We start from the raw sequence: 15691 nt of genomic DNA, 5'->3' as shown, positions 1-15691 counted from the left end.
CAAGAAGAGAGAGAGAGTATGAGCAGTGGGGAAAGATGAATTTAATTTATGTTTCTGTAATAAATGGGTATTTCATGGTTCAAGGGAGGGCTGCTAATGCAGGGACGGGGTCTACTTGAAGAGTGACATTATTTTAATTGGAGAAAAAAATCCTCTCCAGGATGCATTCGAGTGTGTGCTGTCAGACAGAAAATGTTACAAATAAGGAGGTGAGCAAAGAGGGTACTTGGGCTCAATAATGAATGCTTTATGCAGAAGACCTAATGTTTAGTTCGCAAGAAATATCTCGCTTCTGAGTTTGGAGGGATAATCCTGACAGGAATGGATTTTCGTTTTTAGTTATTTACACTGAAAACAAATACTCCATGAATGATGACTTTTCTGGCCATTCTCAAAAGATTTTGACTTTTTGACTTACAAAATGCTTGAGTTTGCTAACATTTATAAAGTTAGTTTTTATTCTTTATTTTATTATTTCATTACTGAAGCAATGGTTCTAACATCAAAAGAACCATTATATTGCATTTGCCTATGTATATATATTACTTTTCATTTATCTTATGAAAACTAATGTTCAGCATGGATGTAATCTCAGGGATTTGTTGGTGAGGATTGAGGGATTGTTAATTTGCTTTGTACTGAAAAACCAATAAAAGAAGAACTTGCACATCTTTCATAACTTTCTAATGTGAGGAAGAATAAAAATAGATGTGACAGTATGCGCCCGCATTTATACCACTTTAGTTCACATACAGTAAATGTAGTGTACCTTTGACCTCTTCTGTCATACGAAGCGCAGAGAGATGCAATATATAGAAGGAGATATGGAGAAAAGAACATAATCATTGTCATTTTTCCAATAGCGTGGCAGCATTATCTCTTGCAGGCAAACCGTTGGTGTAATCCAGTTTATCCAGCGCAGCAGTTATTCTGGAATTGTTTTCCAGCCCAGGACATGGACATCAGCAGGCTGGAGTGATTGTTTATGTAAGGTTTTGAGTAACCCCCTTGTTATGATTGCCTCTGGGCTGACAGTGGTGAGGTCCAGATACAGGCACCTGTCAAAGCATGTCTCAACAGGACCAGCTGTTTGGAGGAAGTCGCCTGTCACAAAAACAAGATGAAACTGCCCCAAAAAAGCACTATAAATTGTTGTCATCATTGCTGCACAGACACAGCTATGACCCTAATCTTGAGCTCAATAAATCAAAAATTTGGAAATATGAATTTCCTGAAGAAACCAGTAAGAACCAGAACCAGTCTGACATAGTAATGTTTGACTTAACAAACGACATGGGTTTGGGGTAAGCCTGTTTGTTTTCTGGCAAAAAACAAAACAAAAAAACAACAACAGGAAACAGTTTTGCTTTAGAATTATTTATAAACTTATAGCATGAATGTTTTGAATTCTTTTTTTTAAGTATCAGTAATTTAATATTTCCATTTAGGTTTTTTATTTCAGTTTCAGTTATTTATTTTAAATACTTTTATCTTATACTTCATTTCAACTGTATTTCATTTAACTTAAACTTTCTTACAGGTTTTAGTTAGAGCTATCCTCGACTAAAGATTTTTCTGGTCGACTAGTAGACATTCATTTTAAGGATTAATCAACTATTATTTGCACGTTTAATAAACCATAATAATAATGATCCTTTAACTGCCTACATTGTGCTCAAGCGCACACAAAAAATCTTGCCACAGCGCACTGGCAGATATAATAATTATGAACGTTTCAGGGAAAAACAGCAAGAAGACTGCATAAAAGTTTTAATAATTTATTGATAAACTAGTGCTTTCTTTGTTTTCATTTCAAGAGATTAAGTCGGTGATTCGTCATCTCCACAGTAGTGGATGTGCCTACATGTTTCATACGGATTCCATAATCTGAGAATAATTGTTTTCTATTTGAATTGATTAATTTGAAAGTAGACATTTCACTCTCTCATTTTTCATGTATACACAGAGTTTCGAAGCTTCACGCTCAAGTTTACAGAGACCGAGATTGCAGAAAGCACATTCTGTTTGCTTTCATTATTTTACAAAAGCGCAACATTTTGTTGTTATTGTGAGTGCACATGAATGAACATAGAGTCTTTACAGATTCGAAAAATGTATTACTCTTATATGTATGACCAAAAATGACATTATTTTAAGAGCAAGTGACCGCACCAGCACCTCCATCTGTCATGCAGTGAGCCCGATACTACTCCGCACAGACATAGCGCACATTTTTCTAGGTTAACATTAGATTGAGTGGCCATGTAAAGTTGCGGTAACACTTTATTTTGATAGTCCACTTTAGACATTCTACTAACAGTAAGTAACTTTCCAACCGCATGTCAACTAGTCAGAGTATTAGTAGACTGTCAGCTTAATATCTTCTAGTACTCATCCAAACTTTGCAAGTATATGTCAACTTCTACTAATCCTAAACCTAACCTAACAGTCTGCTCTGAGAGTTAGTAGACATGTAGTTACAAATTAATGAGAATTAGCTGACATGCAGTTGCTCAGTTACTTATAGTTAGTAGAATGTCTAAAGTGGACTATCAAAATAAAGTGTAACCAAAGTTGCTACTACTTACATCTTTCAGATGAAAAGCCATATTTGAGGTCGATGAATGATAGTTGAGCATTTAGATGTCCTGCCCAATGTACTATATTACCATATAGAACCAGCTGTTAATGATCTGTCTGTCACGGACGGTGTGACTCCGCCAGTTTCTGTGGATTTTTTTGTTCTGCGACTGAGCGACTAATAAAATTTTGGTTGACCAAGCCTCTTCTCGCGACTAACAGTTAGTCGACTATTAGGGGCAGCATAGTTTTAGTTATCAACAACAACACTATTTGGAAACTTATGTTATGGATCTGTTGGTTTTGGGGTGATTGATCATGACATTTGCCTGATTTTACCCAATTCAGAAAAAGCAAATAAAATATAACAAAAGGAAAATGTGTATAAAATCTGTTTTGCCAGGTCTCTGAAAATTTGAGCTTGGTATTTTCAAAAGGCTGTGACATTTTTAAGAATAAAGTGCAGCCCCGTGACAACATTGAGAACAAAAAGTTTTGTTTTGATGGTTCAGATACATCTCAAAAGCTGACCACACCACACTAGGAATTCAGAAGAAGAGCTGCTTCCCTGCATAACATGTCAATCTGTATGACCGGAGGACAGGAAGCCTCACTGGGCGCTCAGAGGAGGGTGGAACGAGTGGTGCTTAGCATTCATTAGCCACAGCTTCAACAGTAATCACACTAGAATTCTGTCAATTACGCTCATCGTCCAGACCCGGTGTCATCGGCCCATCACATGGGCTATTTTCAGCTCTGGGGTTCACAGTAAGGAGGACATGTCTCTCTCTCTCTCTCTGTAGTCCAGCAGAATGACTAGCTATTTCTGTGCCACAGCATAGGTAGCCAATCTCATATTCACACCCACAAATAAGCCATGGTTGGTTGATTCTCCAGTAAACGACGTAAAAAGTGCAACGTTGTCTCAGTCAATGGAGTTTTGGCTAGGATTACTTGTCTAATAAATGGCAGACAGAAGGAGTGTTCAGAACTGGTGAACTGGTTTAAAAACATGTTTTCATATGTACAATGTGTATGTACAAGGGGTTTGGATATATACAGTATGTACCTTTATACAGTAGTCAACATTTGAAGTGGATCAAAACCTTTCATAAAAGTTGTCCTAAAACCAAAACAATACCCATTCTTGTCCTAGGACAACTTTGATGAAATTTTTTGATCCACTTCAAATGCTGACTACTGTATGTATTGGTATGTTTATAATATAGCTGTATGTGTGTGTGTATATATATAGAGGTGTTTGGATGTACTATAAGATTTATGTATATACATAAATCCACATGCCGCATGTAGTCAGTAAATTATTTAGCTGATCATGTTGTATACAATATTCTCAAACGATGACTGTGTAAACCCTGTTGTCCACACTTACAATTGCAGTATATTATCATGACATAATTGACATGAAATGTCCACTGAGTGACACTAAAAGAGTGTTTGTTTTTCCCCAAAACAGATTAAATGTCCATTGGGTGGCTCTATAACTTCCCTGATAGCACAAGTACATCTGAGAGACGTTCATTTGATGTCTGCATTTATATCTGCAAGACATATTTTTTACATTGTTTGCTCATCAGCAATACGTCTATAGACCGTTTCCTATCAGATGTCAAATAGACATCTATTAGATGTGTTTAAGGTGTTTATGATTTAGAATGTATGTAAAACTGACATCTTACAGACGTCTGTCAGATGTTTGTACACAGCAGATGCTTTCCAGATCAAGTGATCTTCAACAGACATCTTGCAGAAGTACGTGTGCTATCTGGGTCTAATTCTCTGTGACGTTTTAAAATAATGTCCCTGATAGCACAAGAATATCATGGAGATGTCTATTTGACGTCTGCATTAACATCTGCAAGACGTATTTTTTAGGGTGTTTGCACATCTGCAATATGTCTTTAGGAAGTTTCCTATCAGATGTCAAATAGACGTCTATTAGATGTCTTTAAGATGTTTATGATTTAGAATGGATGTAAAACTGACATCTTACAGACATCTGCCGGAAGTTTGTACACAGCAGATGCTTTCCAGATCAATTGATCTTTAACAGACATCTTGCAGACGTACATGTGCTATCTGGGTTTGCTCATCTACAATACATCTATTGGATGTTTCCTATCAGATGTCAAATAAACGTATATTAGATGTCTTTAAGATGTTTATGATTTAGAATGTATGTAAAACAGACATCTGAAAGATGTCAGATTTTTGTACAAAGCAGATGCTTTCCAGATCAAGAGATCTTACGCTATCTAGGGCACCATCTGCACTACACATAATTCTACCCGATAGCATGAACGAAAGGGAATGTGACGTAAAAATGTAATCGCAAACATGTTTTTTTTTAGCTTGTTTTCAGATCTCTCATCTTTCCGCTCTTTCATCATGAGTCATGTTTTTTACGGGATTCGAACCCAAGGTTTGCACATTCTTAGTCCTATTCCATGCCAGCTGAGCTATCAAGCAAGCTTGTTTTGCCTGAAAATCGAAACATACGGAGCTGTAATTATAACTATGTACGAAAACGATTACAAGTGATCACTGTTTTACCACCTCTAGTGTTCATTTCTGTTGGAAACTGCAGTGATATGTACTTACTGGTACTTATTTTGCGTCTTGAGAAAAAGCTCTCACATGTACGTTTCCATCATGAGATCAGGTAGCACATTTCAGTGCATATTCAAACTTACAAAAAATGTAGGAGAAAAAATTACATATAAATACCTTTAAAAAAAAAAAAAACTGAGAATAGGCTGATTTAACAGATCTGACTGTTTCATAAAGAGTTATCAAATAACCACAAAAACAGTCATTGATAAGCCTGAAGTTTCAAAGGTCTGAATGAATCAGAATGAACATTTTATAAGCACTGCTTTGTCATGTGAATTCAATATTTATCGCCCCACTTATGAATAGAATAAGACCCATATCAGTCTTGCGTTAAGTGCTAATATTGAGCAGCAAGACAATGCACATTATTTCTTAAAACTAGGGGCTAATCATTTGTCATTCTGCAATTGCTCCTGCAAAGTACAAAGCTATTCTGACATAAGCTGAAGAATAAAGAGAGAAAAGATGTCCATGCAGATGATACAGGCAACACAAATGTGTTCATGTTTTCTGACACCTCCCATTTCTGATCTGCAGCTGTCAGTCTGAAGCCCACCGCTCTCTTATCCTATATCTGCTGATGTGTGTTTGATGTTTGCGCGTAAAGGAGTGGGTGTGTTTCTCCATCTTTATTGTAGCGGAAAACATAGCTCTTTGTACATCAAAAGCTCTGTTCCACTGTTAGCCCACACTCCGCTGACACCGAAAAGCACACAGGAGGAGATGAGAGGAAGAGAAGGAGGAGTGGGGAAAAAACAGGGCCATCAGAACGGATGTGAGGAGCGAGACTGGAGAAGCACCTGAGGGAGGGTGCATGGCGAACACATCATTAGAACAATTTACAGTCAGTGTATGATTTCAAAAGGGACACTCAAATAAGAGACGTGCTAAAGCCACTCCACTGCTGCGTGAATTACACCGGATGAGGATTTGCATAAGAAGTAAATATATTAATAAAACTATATATAACATGAACATGTCAGTAAACTATGAAGGGCGTGAACAATGCCTCACTATATCTCGAATAATTAATGCATGTAAGTAATTTGATGTTTATAGTGTATGTTTTAAATTACTGAATGATACTTTACCAAACTGCGATTCATTCCGTTTTTAGCATTTTTGATTCATTTTTGATCAATTCTTGATTGAAACAAATTTAAAAAAAAAATCACAATTTAAAATTCATGTTTCAATACAGTACAGGTAAACAAAATAGGAACATTTTCTATGATAAATTTGACAAAATACCAGTCAGAATTAGAATTAAAAAGCATGCACATAAAATATTCCAGTATCACAAATACTGAGCACAAACCTGTAAATAATGCATAAATGTCACAGAATCCTATCAACAATTTAGAGTCAACAAAGTCAGAAAACAAATTTGAACATTAGCTTTTTCTGCAGTTGCAAACTGCAAATTCTGACACCACTGTGCAAAGAACTGTGCAATTTTTCACCACACTAACAAAAAACATAAATAAATAAATGCATACATAGTTTTTACTATTTTACTTTTTTTGCAAAACCATGACTACTGATTATTATTCTGTGTCACTGAAGTAACAACAACAACAACAATATATATATATATATATATATATATATATATATTTTTTTTTTCACTTCAGTTTATTCGTACAAGTTTCCCAATCAAACCTGGACAAATCTCATTTGTTTATATAGTGCTTTACTTAGTAGGTATAGATTGTTTCAGAGCAGATTAAATTTAATAAACATGTTTTATGTTTTAAAATTAATCAGACGATTAATAAAAAAGATTTCACATAAATTCACAGAATTTTTACAGAAGGCAATAGTGTCTTTATTAAATTCAGTGTTGATCCAGTTTAGTTCAATAGGTGTTGATATTGCAAAGTTATTACCATTATCTAGCTCGGTTCAGTTCAAATTTTGTTCTCATCCGAAGTCAGTTGATAATACGGAATATTAGTTTTCTTTGAAGCAACTTTCTAATTTAGCTGACATCATCAGTGTCAGTTGATCAACATAAAATGAGCTTCATGTTGACATTAAAAAAACAGTCTCGACCATGTTTGTGCAGAATATAATAAATGACCTGAACCACTCAATGCTGCAAGATGTTGAAAAATATCTAGTCATATGTAAGCCATCCCTCTTCCATGATCTGTCATACAAGGTGGCAGATCAATATAAGACAGACTCCCGCTTCTCATCACTCCCGTCACACATCAGTCAAAGCACCTGTGTGAATAACCCACCAACCAAAAGCTATTAAAACACGACACCCTCCCTCTCAAAGCCACAGGCTGGGAATTTCAGTCATGATGGGGTCCTGACACTTAAAGAGAGAAGGGGATTTGACTCTGGGCTTTGTCCCACCTAATCCCAGATTAATTGCACTCTAAGGCTGTGAGAGGTTTTGATGAATACATGTATCATATCTATGGCAGCTTGGTTTCGTCTCCCTCGTGTGTGCATTTTTTTTTCTTATGGAATACATCATAGCTGCTCATTGAAACAGCTTTGCTGAAATCATGCCCGACGGGATTGAAGTATTTTTGACAAGGTTTGGGTCTGTTGTTTGGACAGTGCTCTTTCTTTGCCTCCCAGGGCTATTGTGATTGGAAGGTGTTGAAGGGAGATAGGGGTCCATTGACTGACAGAAGCAGGGTCCTGAAGACTGGCCATGTGGATGCACGGCAAACCCAGATGGAATTGAGCTGCGCTGCTCTCTTTCAGTCATACATCATACAGCTCCATCAAAAGTCTATCCCTCTCAGCTCAGAACAAACATGTCACTGGTCTGCATAGCACAAAAGAGTCTTTCAGCTAAAAAATTCTGTGAATGATCTTGCAGTCTCAACTACAAATTTATCCTCACGTTTTAGTAAAAATGTAACTGAAATATCAAACTGTATCTGATATTTAGGGCCAGTTTTACTAAACAGGGCAAATTAGCACGAAAGCGCAATTCCAAAACAGCGCAGATGGGCGTGGAAATTTCTGCGGGTGATTTACTGACAATGCGCAAATTAAAGAACACAGATGCAACATCTCATTTACACATCGACCAACACAATATACCAAGCGCAGCACAAATTAGTGTATAGTTGAAAATAAAGAATAAAGAAATAAAGAAGCCACAGTATGTTAAAACAAACTGGAGGCCGAAAAATGAAGGGTTGCAAGAAGTTTTGATAGACCTGGTATTGCATGACTCCTCCTAGTTGAGGGTCCATCTTTATTTTCTTGAAGCAAATTAAAAATAACATGATTGGCAAACAATATGTACGAAAAATGTGTTCTTTTGGCATTCCAAATAAATTAATATGTGTGGAAAAAATCCTCAGCCTTCAACCACGAGTTCTCTGTTCTCTGTGGTGCCTCCTCCTATAACAAAAATTGCAGCCATTTCAAGTGCAAAATAGTTTAAGACATGCTTTTTTGGGGCGTTAAATAATGGCGCATATACCAGTAATTTGACAAGTGCAAATGTTAGTAAATCACATTTCATTTGAATACTCTCCTTCCATAAATGTTGCGTCCGAAAGGGAAACTCCTACAAATGCATATTCAGTAAGGTCAAGCACAAAAATAACTGTCCACGCCTTTTCAGAGCTAATTCTTCGCTGCGTGTCTTTAGTAAATCCTGACTATTTTTTTTTGGGGGGGGCATTTTTGTGCCTTTGATGGACAGGACAGTAGAGAGATGACAGGAAAGTACTGAGCAGAGAGAGGGGAACGGGATCAGCAAAGGAACTCAAGACGGGATTCGAACTCGGGTCGCCGCGAGCACAGCTGTGCTATATGTCGGGGCACTAACCACAAGGTTATTGGCACCGACAAATCCTGACTATTTTAACTTGCGCAAGCTGTTAGTAAATTTTTTGTAACACACTCACACACTGAAAAAAAAAAAACTGGCGTAGAAACTATTTTTACACATAAAATTGTACATTTCACAAAAAATTACAAAGAAATGGCAAGCAATGTGTTGAATAAAGTGTAAAATTTTGAAGTAGAAAGACTGTTATAGCATTTACATTGACTTGTACTGTCAGGGGCATAATTTCCACTTTGAATATTGAGAGAGTAGCCTAGCCTACTTGATTATGGCTGCACATTGTTTGCACTTAATACAACTATTTTTTGTTTAGACTGTTTCTTATTTATACTGTTTTTATTTATATTTGAAAAAAGATCTTCAGTTAGGAGGTCAGATGTTCTAGAAACTCATAATTCATGTACAGTTCTAAGGTCTGAAGAGACTCACATGAAATGATACAGGAGAGAAGTCAGTTTAGTTTGTAATGTATGTAAATGCATTACAAACCCCGACTTCTCAAACCAAAGTTACGCCCTTGTGTATTGTAATAAAGTTTTATTTAATTTTTTTTTGTACAATTTGAGGAAATGTCAAGTGAATTTTCACGAAAAAAATTTTTCCAGCACCGCCAAAGTCATTCAAATTCAAACTGCATTCAAACACAGATTGACATATTCACTGAAGATTTTAACTGACCATAACTTATGCAGAGAAATAGCGCAGATGCTAGACAAAGATGAAACTGCCTAGCACACATGTGCCTATAATCTGAAAGACTATGCACAACTTCAGTATTCTTTAGGCTTCAGTGGTGGGGATTCACTCCCTCTTTTTAAGAATTACATTAATTCACCAGCAGACTGTCTTTATGACGGAGTGAATAACCAAATTAACCAATTCTTCCAAAAATACTGGTTATTATACTAACAAGATAAGTGGCTGGCTTTATGAAGGAGTCGTTGAATTATTCACTGAACCAGTTCTTTCAAAAACATAAATTCATTGACGAACAAAGTTCTCTTAAAGGGATATTTTAAAAACAACAATGACTTTATTCAATAATTTATTCTCTTCTGTGTCGTGAACGTGTGGTGAAGACCAACACGGAAAAGAAGAAATTGTTGAATGAAGTTGTTATTTTTGTTTTCTTTGCACACAAAAAGTATTCTCATAGCTTCAAAAAATTAAAGTTGAACCACTGATGATAGACTATTTTAACAATGTTACTACCTTTCTTGGGCCTTGAATGTGTCAGTTGTGTTGCTGTCTATGGAGGGTCAGAAAGCTCTCGGATTTCATCAAAAATATCTATAATACAGTGGGTACGGACAGTATTCAGACCCCCTTAATTTTTTCACTTTTTGTTAGATTGCAGCCATTTGCTAAAATCATTTAATTTCATTTTTTTCCTCATTAATGTACACACAGCACCCCATATTGACAGAAAAACACAGAATTGTTGACATTTTTGCAGATTTATTAAAAAAGAAAAACTGAAATATCACATGGTCCTAAGTATTCAGACCCTTTGCTGTGACACTCATATATTTAACTCAGGTGCTGTCTATTTCTTCTGATCATCCTTGAGATGGTTCTACACCTTCATTTGAGTCCAGCTGTGTTTGATTATACTGATTGGACTTGATTAGGAAAGCCACACACCTGTCTATATAAGACCTTACAGCTCACAGTGCATGTCAGAGCAAATGAGAATCATGAGGTCAAAGGAACTGCCTGAAGAGCTCAGAGACAGAATTGTGGTAAGGCACAGATCTGGCCAAGGTTACAAAAAAAATTCTGCTGCACTTAAGGTTCCTAAGAGCACAGTGGCCTCCATAATCCTTAAATGGAAGACGTTTGGGATGACAAGAACCCTTCCTAGAGCTGGCCGTCCGGCCAAACTGAGCTATCGGGGGGAGAAGAGCCTTGGTGAGAGAGGTACAGAAGAACCCAAAGATCACTGTGGCTGAGCTCCAGAGATGCAGTCGGGAGATGGGAGAAAGTTGTAGAAAGTCAACCATCACTGCAGCCCTCCACCAGTCGGGGCTTTATGGCAGAGTGGTCCGACGGAAGCCTCTCCTCAGTGCAAGACACATGAAAGCCCGCATGGAGTTTGCTAAAAAACACCTGAAGGACTCCAAGATGGTGAGAAATAAGATTCTCTGGTCTGATGAGACCAAGATAGAACTTTTTGGCCTTAATTCTAAGCGGTATGTGTGGAGAAAACCAGGCACTGCTCATCACCTGTCCAATACAGTCCCAACAGTGAAGCATGGTGGTGGCAGCATCATGCTGTGGGGGTGTTTTTCAGCTGCAGGGACAGGACGACTGGTTGCAATCGAGGGAAAGGTGAATGCGGCCAAGTACAGGGATATTCTGGACGAAAACTTTTTTCCAGAATGCTCAGGATCTCAGACTGGGCCGAAGGTTTACCTTCCAACAAGACAATGACCCTAAGCACACAGCTAAAATAACGAAGGAGTGGCTTCACAACAACTCCGTAACTGTTCTTGAATGGCCCAGCCAGAGCCCTGACTTAAACCCAATTGGGCATCTCTGGAGAGACCTAAAAATGGCTGTCCACCAATGTTTACCATCCAACCTGACAGAACTGGAGAGGATCTGCAAGGAGGAATGGCAGAGGATCCCCAAATCCAGGTGTGAAAAACTTGTTGCATCTTTCCCAAAAAGACTCATGGCTGTATTAGATCAAAAGGGTGCTTCTACTAAATACTGAGCAAAGGGTCTGAATACTTAGGACCATGTGATATTTTAGTTTTTCTTTTTTAATAAATCCGCAAAAATGTCAACAATTGTGTTTTTCTGTCAATATGGGGTGCTGTGTGTACATTAATGAGGAAAAAAAAATGAACTTAAATGATTTTAGCAAATGGCTGCAATATAACAAAGAGTGAAAAATTTAAGGGGGTCTGAATACTTTCCGTACCCACTGTATATATAATTTGTGTTCTGAAAACGAACGAATGTCTTACAAGTTTGGAATGACATTAGGGTGAGTAATTAATGACAGAATTTTAATTTTTGGATGAACTATTCCTCTAAAATTAATTGGTAAACCATTAACATAAAACTAGTTACCCATTTTACAGACATATCATAAGATATATATATATATATATGTATATATATATATATATATAAGCAGGCATTTAAATTACAGAATTTAACAAGCATTATTAGAATAATCCCACATTCCTTATCTGTCTGTAATGCAGAAGTTATTTCAATAGCCTTGAGCTTGCAAAGGATAGAAGAGATCAGTTCTATGAAAACAGTATTATGTTCAGATTCAGCTGCATCCTTGTTGAGCATCCAATCAAGTAAAACAAATAGAAATGAAAAATATGTATACTAGCCTTCATAAAAGGATTGGGGATAGATGTACATTTCTGCTGGAATCAGCTCATGTTGAAATAGAGGGAAATTAAGCAGCAAACCCAACTAGCAAAAACAGCTTTAAAAATAGGAGATAGAAATATTTTTTAAATCCCAAGTAGCAGAAATGAAGGGAAATCAATAATAAATGCTGCAATCAACAAATCATGACAAGATAGATAGAAATGGGCAATAAAGCAAGAGAATATTATAAATGTTCAAAAATCAGTTAAAATGATGAAATTCAATAAATTCAGAAGAGAAGATATATATTCTAGACTTAGAGTGGGACCCAGGATTAAATAATACATTCTTTTTCATGAACAGAATATTAATGATAAAGATAAATCAGAACATGTATTAATGTATTGCACAAGTAAAACTTAAGCGATGTCTAAAACAGAGAGAGAGGAAGATTTATATTGCCTGTTATTGTGTCTACCCCGACTCATAGGGAATGTGCACTGGCCATCAGAAAATTTACTTACAAAACCTTGGTGGATCAAGTTGTTGTTTGATGAGAATATTATGAAAATGAAGCAGTGTGTACTAGGGAGACAGTAATCACGTTTCACTCTCCCTCAGTTCAGCACTGTAACTGAGGGAAATGGCAGAACTAAATGGATTTGCAAAGACCTTGATAATCAGAAGGGCGTGCTAATGTTTGGCTCGGATTTGCACATGGACAAAGTGTCTTTTGTTCGGATGCGAACCAACAGAAGAGAGCGAAGAAAGCACAATACATGCTGCCACAAAAACATCTATTTTTTTAGTGATTAAATACCTAAAACTCACCACATCAAGTCAGACACTTTATTACAAAAGTAACTAACAATAAGGGTTATAAAGTCCATTAAGTTCAGTTATCAGTATTTTAGTCTCTTGTGTGAGACTTACTATTATCCAAATTGCCTCTTTCGATAGAAATATCAAAAATCATGTTATCTTTCAGTGGGGGTTAGCATTCTAATTAATATTAATCCATCACAAGCTCATCGTCTCAGATACTGGTCTACATGCGAAACAAAAAAGCGTATCCCTTGAGTAGCATCCCATACAATAGCTTTAAACAATTACTTCCTTACGCAGTGAAACTGCGATGATGTGCTAAACAAAAGGGCTGAGAGAGGCATGAAGAGATTTATGGCAATGCTTATCTTAACTTAATAAAAATGTAAATGATAGCACAAACAGGCCTTTGAATGCTAATACGCATATTGTTGGGTGTGAAACTGACTTTTATATTTAAGCCAGGAAACATTTGTCTTAAAAATAATTATGAAAAATTAAATTAGCACCAATGGATGTAGTGGTGCTCTAACCCCACTTTGGTAGGAGAATAAGTATCTAGGGCTCTTTCCAATTATCCTCGCAAATATAATAAGATAATTGTGGTCTAGTTATTGTACATCTGTCATATATCTCCTCGTGTGCAATTTACATGAATCGAGTCAGTGGTAATGACTTCAGAGACCTATTTAGTAATCAAGTGTCCGCAACGCACTTTACATATCTGGTGTTAGAAAAAGTCTACTCAACATCGTTTGGCAACCTATTCCACCTTCCATGCATTAGGCTGCATTCATCAGCGTCACAATCAATTTGCATACAATTTATCTTCCCACGCCCAGTCAAGCACTGTCGCAACACAAATGACGCACAGGCGCAGAAACCTATGCAACGCTTTCATTCTCATTTCAGGGGGCTTTAATTCAAGACCTCTAAATTGCTTTGCATGTGTGCTGGGGGACAAAAGACTGCCAGAGTATATACTATTAGTCATCTGGCCATCGGATCTGGTTTTCTATCTAAATGCTGCCGAGGGAGTTTTCAGCATATGCTAAATGTTTATATTAAAGGAAGAGTTCACCTCAAAATAAAAAAAAATGTGCTGAGAATGTACTCACCCTCAGGCCATTCAAAATGTAAATGAGTTTGTTTCTTCATTGGAACAGATTTTTTAGAGTAGTTCAGCATTACATCACTTGCTCACCAACAGATCCTCTGCAGTAAATGGGTGCCATCAGAATGAGCTGATAAAAACAACAGCAGTAATCCGTAAGCAATCAACACGACTCCAGTTCACCAATGAACACCCTGAGAAGTGAAAATCTGTGTGTTTGTAAGAAACAAATCCATCCAACCAGTCCATAATCTATAAAAATGCTTCCTCCAGCGAAAAAGTATATACCTTGTTGTCCTCTCACATTAAAATCCACTTGTTATTACTTATAAATGGTGTTTGATCTGTGCATATTTCTCTACGGATTCAGACAAGATGACTGAATGTTATGGATGGAGGAAAGGAAAGCAATGGTTTGAAGTTAAAAACCTGTTTATTACACAGTTCGTGGGTTACTTGCATTACTTGTGGATCATGATGTTTTCATCAGATGTTTGCAGTCTCATTCACTGCAGAGGATCCATTGGTGAGCAAGTGATGTGCTGCTAAATTTCTCCAAATCTGTTTTGATAAAAAACAAACACTACATCTTGAATGCCCTTCGGGTGAGTAAATTTGTAGCAAATTTCCATTTTTGCGTGAATTATTTCTTAATTGCTGCTGTCTTCAGATCTGGATTAAACAGGCCTTTGTCCATTTCGTGTTTTGCATTTAAAAACCGTCATTAAGTTACACCAACAGTTGTTTTCCTTTTCTTCCTTCTGCTTTTTTTTTGGCTGCCATTTATTTATGTAATACTATTTTGAACATATAATTGCGTTATTATATAACTGTGCATTTGTGTGTGAGTTACACAGACACATCAGTGATATCCATAATCATTAATTTACAACCTTTTAGCCACTGTTTATTTATTTATTCTTATTTTTATTATTTTGCTTGTGGTTTACTAACATTACTTGTGGATTATTGTGATGTTTTCATCAGATGTTTGAAGTCTCGTTTAAAAACCGTCATTAAGTTACACCAACAGTTGTTTTCCTATTCTTCCTTCTTTTTTGGCTGCCATTTATTTATTTAATACTATTTTCAACATATAATTGTGTCGTTATATATTTGTACATTTGTGTGTGTTACACAGACACATCAGTGATTTCCATAATCATTAATTTACAACCTCAGATTTATTTCTTTTCTCGCCTCTCTCAGCCACTGTTTATTTATTCATTATTTTTTTATTTTGCTTGTGGTTTACTAACATTACTTGTGGAATATTGTGATGTTTTCATCAGATGTTTGAAGTCTTATTCTGACGGCACCCATTCACTGCAGAGGATCCATTGGTGAGCAAAAGACGTACTGCT

The 15691-nt window shown here is 36.6% G+C and overlaps 1 long non-coding RNA gene across 1 annotated transcript in view; it reads right to left on the bottom strand.

Annotated features, from left to right (window-relative positions):
- The window catches only part of LOC127177562 (uncharacterized), a 28608-nt gene that overhangs the window by 10336 nt on the left and 2581 nt on the right, over positions 1 to 15691 (bottom strand). The gene's annotated exons all lie outside the window — the stretch shown is intronic.

This window comes from Labeo rohita, chromosome 15, assembly GCF_022985175.1.
Source record: "Labeo rohita strain BAU-BD-2019 chromosome 15, IGBB_LRoh.1.0, whole genome shotgun sequence".
NCBI lineage: Eukaryota > Metazoa > Chordata > Actinopteri > Cypriniformes > Cyprinidae > Labeo > Labeo rohita.
Note: the sequence above shows the minus strand (reverse complement) of the source record. Positions and strands in the feature narration are given on the sequence as shown.